We start from the raw sequence: 11,637 nt of genomic DNA, 5'->3' as shown, positions 1-11,637 counted from the left end.
ACCTCCATTAGTTTTAGCTTTTATTTTCAGTCTTTACTACTATTCAAAGGCTTATAATGTATATCAGACTCAATCATTGTACTAGATGCTCTTATACTTATAACACCAGGTTTTGGGAATAATTTCATTATTGTTGTCCTTTTATTGTATTTAATTGTGTCCTGACTTCCCTTTGAGAGTCTCGAATTATTTTTGTCACGCCCCGAGAGGGTACCCTAGGCATGGCCGGCACTCAGAAACCATTTTTGGCTTCCGAGAGAACCACTTGGTCTCATTTCTTATTTATTCATCAGCGGAAGACTTAAGAATACTAATGTGGGCTTGTCATAATCAAAAGAAAAATAGATAATTCTTATAAGAAGTAGTTTCTAAGGAGAACTACTCCGATTACATCATCAGACTCTGTCTATGAAGCCTCTAATACTCTTAGATGGTGCCAATGACATGTCCATGGCTACCTCAAAAGAAATATCACACTCAACAATAATAAAAGGATAAGGAGTTCCTTCGAATACAAGAAGGACTCACCAAATAACCGAAAAGAAATGATCTTCAACGATGCGCCTGTTGAGGATCTCTAATACCTGTATCTGCATCATAAAATGATACAGGTCGAATGACGTCAGTACGTAGAATGTACGAGTATGTAAAATGGCAGGAAGGTAAGGACAAATATCAAGAAACTCCTCTCAATAAAACTCAGTTCAGAACTCAACATCATCTCAACATCAATATGTAATGCAAGTTTAAAATATAATAATAAAAATAATAGTAATAAGCAATGCTTACTCAGTTGGGAGTTTCTCTAACCGACAACCATCACTTATGAGCTAGCGATGATACAACGAAGCGATGTCGTTGCCACATCCATCCAATACCTTGCTAGGGTAAAGGACATCACCATCTTGGATCCACTCATCAAAGTCCTCTTTTTGGGACTTAAGAGGCATAGCCTCCATCCTATGCTGGCTATGTAGTTCTGGGGTTTGAGTCAATTAAACTCTTACCCAACTCGGTGCTCAATACTACTCCCAAAATATGTGCTCATATTAAACTCATCATCTAGTCTCATTGGACTTTAATTTAAATCATCAAACTCATCTCATTTCATGTTCATCAATCATTATACTTCCAAAAACATCATTTACATCTCATCAAAACATCTTGCTCAAAATATCATTTTTCTCAAATTCATTCAAATTCAACTCTTTTGCTCATTCAAAACTCAATAAAATACATATATAGTATAAATTAATATAACTTTCTTTTTATCAATGAAAATAATAAAAAGCCAACATCTTTACTCAAAACATGTATAAAAATATTCATGAACATCAAATCAATTTGGATTCATGGGAAAGTAGCCATGAACAATAATTCCAACAATATGAGAGATAACAATAATAATAATATTAGTGCATAAATATATCTAACTCAATAGAAGAAGAATTAATTCATTTAGAATTCAAGATTTGGATAAAACTCAACTATAACTCAATTATAATGAATTTAAATATTGGGCGCATGGACGAACTCAATCCGATGCTATGAAAGCCTTACATACCTTAAATCCGAAGGTTTACTCCGAATTGGAACACTCTTGGACCCCTAGCCTTTTCTTCTCGCCGGAGCATTTTGTGTACTACCCGCAGTATAAGAATAATCGGAGTAGTATTTTTATACTACTAAAACTAAAACTATATTTGAGAATAAGTATATAGAGAGAATAAATGCTTAAGAAAGCTTGATGAATAAAATGAGAAAATAAGGTAGGTATTTATAGGTGGGAAAGAGTGACCTAACAATAAATAAAATAATTATAAAGAAAAATCTGAAAATTTAATGGAATATATTGATGTCATGGATGATGTTAAATGGAGGACAATTTATGTCATGAATGATGTCAAATGTATCTAGATGTTTCCATGGTAGGTAAGATGAGTTCTTTTTAACAGAATACTCTTTTTCGAAGCTGCGTTTAAATAAGATAAATTCCTTATTAGGATTTGGTGTCTTCATAAGAATTGTAGATATGGAAGTCTAGTTTCATATCGTTCAAGAATCAACCAATTTGGAGCAACCTACAGTGAGATATGAATTTGCTTCTATAAATACTCAATTCCGTCACAGTACTATATCTTGCAAAGATTAATTTATTTGACCTACTTATACTCCGAATCTTAAGATATGTTCTTCTTGAAAGTTGTAGGTAAGGATGTTGTGGTTACCTAAAAATTTGAATCACCTAAGTTGGACCAACCTATGAAAAGTTATGCCCAAAATACAGAGGCTGTATTATTTTCGTCGAGAATTGAAATACCGACATACAACATTTTAGGGATTGTTACAATTTTACTTTTCAACTTACACATCGGGATGGAGTTTGAGATGTGTGTCATCATGACCTCGACTTTTGGATCGTTACAAATTCAACTCCGACATATGTGATTCATATAATTGAAAAAATCTAAAATAGAGTTATACATCAAAATTAGCAGAGAATCGACTTATGATAAACAAAAAAAAATAGAACATATTAACCCTTCAAAAAATAAAAAAATGAATTAGGATTATACCTCAACATTTCCATTCAACAATTCTAAAGCTCTATGAGTGCTCCATCTAGCATTAATCAGTTTGAGTACTTTCTTCGATTGGTACATATATTAGGCAAACAACAAGACATAATTTATCCCAAATTGTGAAACACAGAGCTGTTTTGAAAATCAATTTCCTTTTTGAGGAACTTAAGGGTTAAGAAATGCATAACAAGAACTTCATGAAGGGTGACCCAAAAAATACAAAGATCCCTCACAACCTCATTTGATTCATCAGCATTCAGCCCTGCATAAAGTCAAGAATAGAAAATCAAGTTGTAAGAAGAAAGTTTACAATAAAAAGCTTTGACTTATTAATAGAAATTCTTAGTATCAGTGAGATTTACGTGGTGAGTGAATAAAGAACACAATTTAGTTAGAGAGATGAAAATAGAATAAAATTGTCGTATATATATTCAGTCGATAGACATCTAACGTAAATTTATCGATAACGGCAACTGAGACTCAGCTTCTCACAAAACAATTTGGTTCTTGAATCGACATGAACATCTACAAAAACAAACTCAATAATTTGTTTGTTCATGGTTATCTACCTCAATACACAACTACACTCACGCATAACAAACCTTTGAAAACTTTAACCCGTTCTCTATGTTGACGAATTTAAAAAAAATGAAAGAAGATTATAGAAAAATATGAGAGAAAAGTTGGAGTGTAGCTTGTTGGGTATGTCATTGGAACCAAATTATTTTGTGAGAATTGAATCAATCATCATACACATGTTATATTTTTGGATTATTATATTTTCCATTATGAATGGATTCTCTTTTAATTTCTTATCGAGTTATTTCCATTTTTACTTTTGGCTTCCTAAAATTTTCTTATATGTATGCAGATATGAACAATTAATTAGTTGAAAAATTCACAGTTATATAATGCCATTTTGTGTGTTGCTGGCACCAATTACTTAAAACAGTAATTGTATCATCAGGTACCTTTCCTTCCCTCCCCTTTTAAAATCTATTATCTCATTTTTAATTCTTAATCTAAATCCTTGTCAGAACCAGATGGTAGAATGATATCCAAAGCTACTCACCTCATGCTAACTAAAGCATCAAATGAAGATGAGCTTTTTACCCATATTTAAGTGCTCTTTCATACAAGAAAATTGATTAGCCAACTCAATTCCACAAACATAAAACAATTTAAATGGAGCCCTACTCCTCCTCATTTATCAGAAAGAGAATCGAGAAGGTTACCTTCAAGTATCAAAACCACAAATTGACAAATATCAATATTGATTGCAAAGGTCAAAATTTTAGAGCCCCAATTAATATAAGTAACAAAGGAACTAACAAAAGTAACAAAATAGAGATGTTTGAAATGTGAATACCTTAAATGGACTTAGATTAATATTTGCAAGCCATTTACTTAAACCTCAAAATCTTCCCTTTGAAGACTGCTTCGACAATCCAAATTGTAGTTGATTGATTATATGAAGATGTTGAAATTAAAAACTGCAAAACCACGAGTATTTATTCGATGAGACAAAGAAGGATTAAGTGATTTCAGAGTTCAGAAAAAAGAAATAGAGATAGAAAGCAAAAGACATGTGGGAGAAAGCTCACCAAAGTTGGACAAACATGGTAGTTCATTTGGTAGAGGCTAACACTACAATGAAAATAATGCTCAAACAACAAACACAACCTAACTATCCCTAACCAAAATAAGAAGCATTATTAAATAACATCAATCAGTGGGGGGTCTAGCTAACAAACTATGAGTTCAAATGAACCCAATACTTTAATAAAAAGCTTAGACGTAAATATTACATTTTGAACCCTTAATTTCAACAGTTTACTGAGTATCATGACAAAAATGCTACCAATCAAACACTATTCTTAACAGAAATTTCAAGATTCAAAGGTTATGTACATCATAAGAATTTTTATTTTTATTTTTAAAAAGTAATTCAATGAAGAAGAATGGAAAAGGGTAATTTATGTCATACCCAATTGGATTTTGAGATCTCCAGTGGTATTTAATCAAAAATAATTACTATGTCATCTTATAATTGAACTCATCACTCCAAGAATTTGGATGGGTTTGCACTCTAAAACATAGAAGAAGGCTTGAGGAAGCTATGAATCTTCGATTGCATCCTTCAATTTATCTGCTTTGAGTACACATAATAATGAAAACATAAAGGAAGAACATAAATATCGGAGAATATCAAAGAGAGACTTATGCAGAAAAATAACAGTAGGCACATAAAATTGAAAAAATTGAAGAGAACCGAAAGATGATTGGGGAAAATTGAGAGATAAGCTAACCTGGATTTGGGCTTTAAATGATTATGTACAATAGAGGCATATTTAGGATTTGGGAGAAGATTGAGTCACAGGTGACAAAAAAGACTCCAATTAAAAAAATGTGACAGGTTGACCAAGGCCAAGTTAAATCATTTACTAATTAAGGGATTAAGTTAAATGGGGTGAAGTGTAATTTTGAAACTTTTTAAACTTTTAAAAAATACAAACTTTTCAACACTTTTCTAATAGGGCCACAACTGACCCATTTCAAATCAGCGTCTTTCAAAAAAAATCGTTCTCTTCTTCTCCACTCCACTTCCTCTCCACTTCAAAGAGCTCCAAAGTTCTTCAAGTTTTTTCTAGTTTTCTCTTCATTTTTGGCTTGTCCTTTGCTCTTCATCTTCGTCGTCTTCTTCTCTTTTCCTCGACATTGTCATTGTGATAGAGATAAAAAATTCTCCAAATAGTTAGGATTTTGAATTTGAGTTTTTCATAGTTTAAATAAAATAAAATATATATATATATATATATATATATATATATATATATATATATATATATTGTGTGTATGCTATATTTATTGTTTCTTCAAATATTTCATAGTTTATTATTGTTTTTTCCCTAATACGTTGTATTCATTATTGTGATGGTGTGACATTGATGAAAATCTAAAGAAATAAATGGTGTATGAATGACATAGTAGAAAAAATAAGAGTAAAAAGGTATATAATTGCTGCAGCAATTTCAAAATTTGCTTGATTGTTTTCAACAGACGAGGTACTTGCTGTAACCGCCCTCTCAGCTGTTGAAGAAAAATCATTAGTTGCTTAATAAGTCGCAAAAATTTAAGTAGTTGATGAATCAATCGCTTAAATTATTGCAACAAATTTCTTAACTTGCAACCTTAAGTTGTCGCAACAACTTAAGTAATTGATGTAGCAACTGCTTAAATTGATTCATTAAATACCTTAAGTTTGGGAGCCTCGTGTAGGGTCTGTTTCCGTTAAAAAAAAACTTAAGTTGATGCAACAACTTAAGCTGTTGATGAAGCGACTACTTAAGTTGATGTAGTAAATTCCTTGAGTTGTCTTAAAGTGTTGCTACTATTTAAGTTGTTGATGAAGCAACTACTTAAGTTGATGTAGTAAATTCCTTGAGTTGTCTTAAGGTGTTGCTACTATTTAAGTTGTTGATTAAGCAACTTCTTAAGTTGATGCAGCAACTTAAGTTGTTGATGAAGCAACTGCTTAATTTGATGCAGCAACTTAAGTTGTTGATGAAGCAACAACTTAAGTTGATGTAGTAAATTCCTTGAATTGCAACTATTTAAGTTGCTGCAACACGTTGTTGTAGCAGCTTAAGTAGTTGATGAAGAAACTCTTAAGTTGCTACTGAGAATATCTTAAGGTGTTGTAGTAGCAACTACTGAAATTGTTACACTAAATTCTTTATTTATTAAGTTGCATTTAAGTTACTTAAGTATTTCTAAAGCAACTACTTAAGTAGCTGTACTTTTAATTTCTTAAATTGCTACCTTAAGTTATTTTTGTTGTTGCATCTGCTTAACTTATTTCTGCATAAACTCCTTAAATTGATGTGGCGAATCACTCATTTGAAAATATATGAAATTATGTATTGTAGTTTGTTTTTTTATTTTATTGAAGAATTAGTTGTGTTATTCTATGTATTTTATCTCATATGTGTAGATAAAATGGCTCGAACATAAAGAATTTTTTTTAAGTAATGCTCCCTGAAAATCTAGAAGAATAAGCAATAATCACAACTAGAAGCAGCAGCAGCAGCAAAAGCAGCAAAACCAACAGAAGCATCTACTAATAAATTAAATTTGTTGGCTGATGCCACAATGGTAGATGGTGAGGCAGGCTCGAGTCCTAGGCAATCAGATAAGGGTTATGAGGCTCAACAACAATCAACAATGGATAAATATGATTGTTCTTCAAAAGAAGAAGAAGAAGAAGAAAATATATGTGATGAGGCTAGTTCTTCTTCAAAAAAAGCAAGCAAATCAGACGACGTTGGGTTGGCTGAAAGAAGAACAAAATTTCATCATGATATCAATGCCCCTTCTGCCTCTACTGTTGATTCCCCTCCTACCAATCCTTCAACAGAAGTCATTATTATGACAATTAAATTTTTTGATTATGACTTGCAGGCAGTGCTGAACAATTATCCCCGTGATTTAAAAAGTGATGTCATTGTTAGATCAGGTATGAAAAAACCTTTCAAAGATTTTAGAAAGATGCTTGTAAAAATAAATTAGAAAAATACTTTTGATCTAGTATATTTGGGATGTTTTTGAACATAGATGAGGGAGTGGTTCCATATTTTCAAATGAGCTTGGCGTATCAACTTCTTTGGCGAAAGATGATTAATAATGAACAAAACGTTATTTGGATAAATTATTGTGGCATGCCAGTTGGTTTCGGCATGAAAGAATTTGCAATAATGATAGGCTTAGACTGTCATTATACTCTTAGCGTTGTTGCTAGGTTGGAGAAGGTATCCAAGAGTTCTAAGTTTGTCGAGAAGCGTAGGAAACTGCTTAAGTTAATTGAAAAAGCCTTCAGAGAGAAGGATTTGATTGGTCGTCTAAACTTCAAAGAGGTTTCGAAAAATTACAAGAAGTCACTGTGCTTACTCTAAATTACAAGAAGTCACTGTGCTTCATACTCACCATTGAGTATCTGTTGAAGGATTTGAACCCAACAAGAAAAGCCACCAATCTTTATGGCTTTTTTTGGACTTTCACGATAAATTTTGTTCAGTAATTTTTATCTTGATTAATATTTAGTTCATTATTCATTATTTTGATCTCTCGTAATATTATTTTATATATTCTTGGGCATTTGAATCTATTTTCATCTTTGGACTTAATTTAAAATGTTATCTGATGAAGAAGCTTATCCGAGAATTCTTAGATGGCTTAATGCAAAGAAAAATATTTCTGTTAAAATTAATGATTTGTTTGCTCCCCCATCTGACTCGGTAAGCCTCAGTTTATATTTATGTACCCTTAAAATTTACTTTGACATACTACTTTTGCCTCAACAAATTCAAACTTGTTGCAACAACTTTCATAATTGTTGAATAATATTCAACAAAATTGATCAATTGCTATGTAGTCTAAGCAGTTGTATTATATTCAGATTTTATCCTGCCTAACCTCGAAAGTTTTTGTCCAATCTAAGCAGTTGCGATTTCTATCCTCAACAATTATTTTATGTATCACAGCAATTGTTGTATATATTATAGCAGTTGCTGAAATAGTTACAACAATTACTGATGATAAAAAGAATAACTAGTGTAATTATATACTTGTTGGATATTATTTATACTTCTTCCTTAACATTTATTTTTTATGCATAGATTGTGTATCTGTGGATAGATCCTTCAATCACTGAGATGGAGATGAAATTTATTTTTGAATTTGTTCCATTGAAAGAAGACAAGATAGATCCTAAGCTTGAAATACTTCGAGAGTATTTGATTGGAGCATCAACTATTAAAAGGGATATGCCTGTGGTTGAAAAGGATTTTGATCCTTCCAAAGTTATTAACGAAGTTGTTGCCAGTGTTGCGAATGAAGATGCAATAAGATTCAACAAAAATTGTATTTATATTGGTGGTGTTGCTGGTGGTAGTGATGATGCTGGTGTTTCCGATGTTGCTAGTGGTGGTACTATTGATGGTGTTGGTAATGGAGTTGATGGTGATGGTATTGTTGGTTGTGGTACTGTTGGTAATGGTGTCGATGGTGCTTGTGGTAGTGTTGGTGGTCATGATATTGGAACGACATTTTCTCTGATTAGGAAGACTGTTCGACATCCTCTAGAAACTCCCTACACCTTGGAAAAATATTCAACGGTTGGTGTTGGTACCTCTAAGGTGCCTTCATGTGCTTGTAAATGTAAAAAATGCTCCGAACGAGTGAATCTCTTGATTTCCAAGGTGGAGACTCTAGAGGTAGAAATCAATACATTGATATCCAAAAGAGGTATCATTCCATCTTTGAAAATCTCAGACCCTTACACTCTTGTTTGTGTAAAAAGAAAGAGAGAACAGATTTGTAAGGTACTATCAAGTGCCAAAAAAAGGGCAATCAACAATCCACAAACGGTGGCTGATCAACAAAAAGAGCTTCAACCGGTAGATATTTACAAAAATGTTGATGACCAAAAGAAGAAAACACTCTAACAGTGAATTAAGAAGAAACAAACAACCAAGACAAAGTTTACAATGCATGAGCTAGATTGTGATGACTTTGCAATACTAACAAATATGGATGTGTGGTAGGAAGAAATGGGTAATTTTTCTACAATTTCTTTTAATATTTAAGTTATAATTTTATTAAGTTCATTTAGTTATTGCAGTTGCTGCAACAATTACAGTAGTTATTACAATTATTTTATGAAATTATTACAGCAAGTACAATAATTATTGTGCCTACTGCAATAACTTAATGGAATAGTTGCAGTAGATGCAGCACTGTTATTGTGTGTTTATGCTGCTGCAATTATTTCATGAAACTATTGCAGCAGGCACAACAATTATTGTGCCTGCTGCAATAATTTCATGAAATAATTGCAGCAATTGCTGTTGTGTGTTTATGTTGCTCCATTAGTTGTTGCATCTGCTATACATAAATTGGTTAAATTATTGCAACAGATGTTGAACAAGTAGCAACAATTCTACTTATTAACTAATTTTATATTCATGATTGCAGCATGTAGATGAGATATTATGCCTTAATGCGAATAAGGCATATAGGCTATCCAACATATTATGATCCGACAGACATAATTCTGGACCTCAATTTCTATAATTATTTCAAAGATCTCGATACTCAATTGTCAGATTCTAGCATGCAAAAGGGTGTTGTTCAGTTGAAGAATCTTCTTGATACACATGTGTTTAGTGAGTTCTACATGGCATTTTGCAAAGGAACTGAACCCTTTTCCGGCGGTGTCCCATGAATCGTGCGAAATTTTTTTATACTATGATGAATCTAGAGAAAAAATATTTTATCGCTCTCGAGTTTGTAATCGACGAGGGAGTGATAAATATTTATGATTGCAACCTTTCATGTTTTGCGGAAGATGAGTTCATCCTATTTATTATGCCGCTAATAGAGTTATTTCCTAGATACTTGAAGCAGTTCGGAATGTTCACACACTTGCCTGCAAATCTGCTCAATAAAGAATGGAAGTATGACAGAAAGAAAAAATCTCCAAAAAATAAAAGTAGGGCGGCTTGCGGTTCATACTCATTGGCTTATATCGAGCCCTTGATTACTCCCACTCTTATGACCTTGATTGTTATAACACTGTTAATCGAATGCGATAAAAATGAACAGTGGACGTGTTTGAAAAAGAATTGACATTGTAGTTGAGTTGCTGAAAATGACATGACTTGTATGTATGCTTTTAGGTTGACAGACAAATAATATTTTACTTTTATGTTTTTCTATTTTGAATGACTGTTTGATGTTGAACCTTTATTTTATTGTAAGTAATATTTGTGTTGAATCCTTGTTGATAAAAATTGATATGGATTTTATGATGTTGAAAATTGAGATGAATTTTATGTTTATTTTTAATGATTGTTTGCTTCTGCAACTGCTTCACATGTTGAAAAATATTTCAACAAATAGGAAAATTGCTTTAGCAACTACTTCACTAGCTGAGAAAAATCTCATCTGGTAAGCAATTTATTTCAGCAACTGCTTCACTTGTTGAAAAATATCTCAGCAAATAGGAAAATTGCTTTAGCAACTACTTCACTAGCTGAGAAAAATCTCAGCTGGTAAGCAATCTATTTCAGCAACTGCTTTACTTGTTGAGAAAAAAATTAAAAAGTAAATCAAACTGCCGCAACAACTTCTGCACTTGTTGTGAAAAATCTTAGCAAATAGATAGTCTGTTTCAGCAACTGCTGCAATTGCTTTAAAATATATTACCAAGTAGGATCTCTGATTTAGCAATTGTTGTAATTGCTGAGACAATTCATTAGCAAGTAGCTGTTTGATTCAAGACTGATGCCCTTGTTGAGAGAGTTTTTAGCAAATTACTAAATAATTTGAATGTTAATTAACTATATCAATCATATTAAGTGATAACTAAAGTGATTTTGATGTATTAGAGTACATAGACTTGAGTTTGCTGGTGATTTTGTACAATTACATAGTAATTTGTTCATAGAAGACAATAAATTGAGTAATTGAACATGTAATCAACCTTAATTGAGTAATTTGGTTGTTAATTAATTATGTCAATCATATTAAATGATAAATAAAATAGTTTATATATATTATAATATTTAGACTTGAGTTTGATGGTGATTTTGTACAATTGCATAGTAATTTATTCGTAACATACGATAAATTGAGTAATTGTATGCGTAGTCAACCTTAATTGAATAATTTGAATGTTAATAGACTATATCAATCATAATAAGTGATAAATAAAGTGATTTTTATGTATTATAGTACTTAGACTTGAGTTTGGTGGTGATTTTGTACAATTACATAGTAATTTGTTCTTAACAAACGATGAATCAAATAATTACACGTGTAGTCAGCCTTAATTGAAACTTTTGAATGTTAATTGACTATATCAATCATAATAAGTGATAAATTAATTAATTTTTATGTATTATAGTACTTAGACTTGAATTTAGTGATGATCTTATACATAAGAATGATAGCAAGTATCTTAGTTGCTGTAACAAATTCAGTAACTTGCTGAGAT

At 31.8% G+C, this 11,637-nt stretch overlaps 1 long non-coding RNA gene across 1 annotated transcript; it reads right to left on the bottom strand.

Moving 5' to 3' along the window:
• Window positions 1-2,536: 2,536 nt before the first annotated feature.
• On the bottom strand, window positions 2,537-4,973 carry LOC129900862 (uncharacterized). Its single transcript, XR_008769712.1, has 4 exons — window positions 4,892-4,973; window positions 4,570-4,731; window positions 3,952-4,075; window positions 2,537-2,844 (listed from the first exon to the last, which is right to left on the bottom strand). It is a non-coding gene; the product is annotated as an uncharacterized LOC129900862 (long non-coding RNA).
• Between the last annotated feature and the right edge of the window lie 6,664 nt (window positions 4,974-11,637).

The sequence above is a fragment of the Solanum dulcamara genome, chromosome 8 (genome assembly GCF_947179165.1).
Source record: "Solanum dulcamara chromosome 8, daSolDulc1.2, whole genome shotgun sequence".
NCBI lineage: Eukaryota > Viridiplantae > Streptophyta > Magnoliopsida > Solanales > Solanaceae > Solanum > Solanum dulcamara.
Note: the sequence above shows the minus strand (reverse complement) of the source record. Positions and strands in the feature narration are given on the sequence as shown.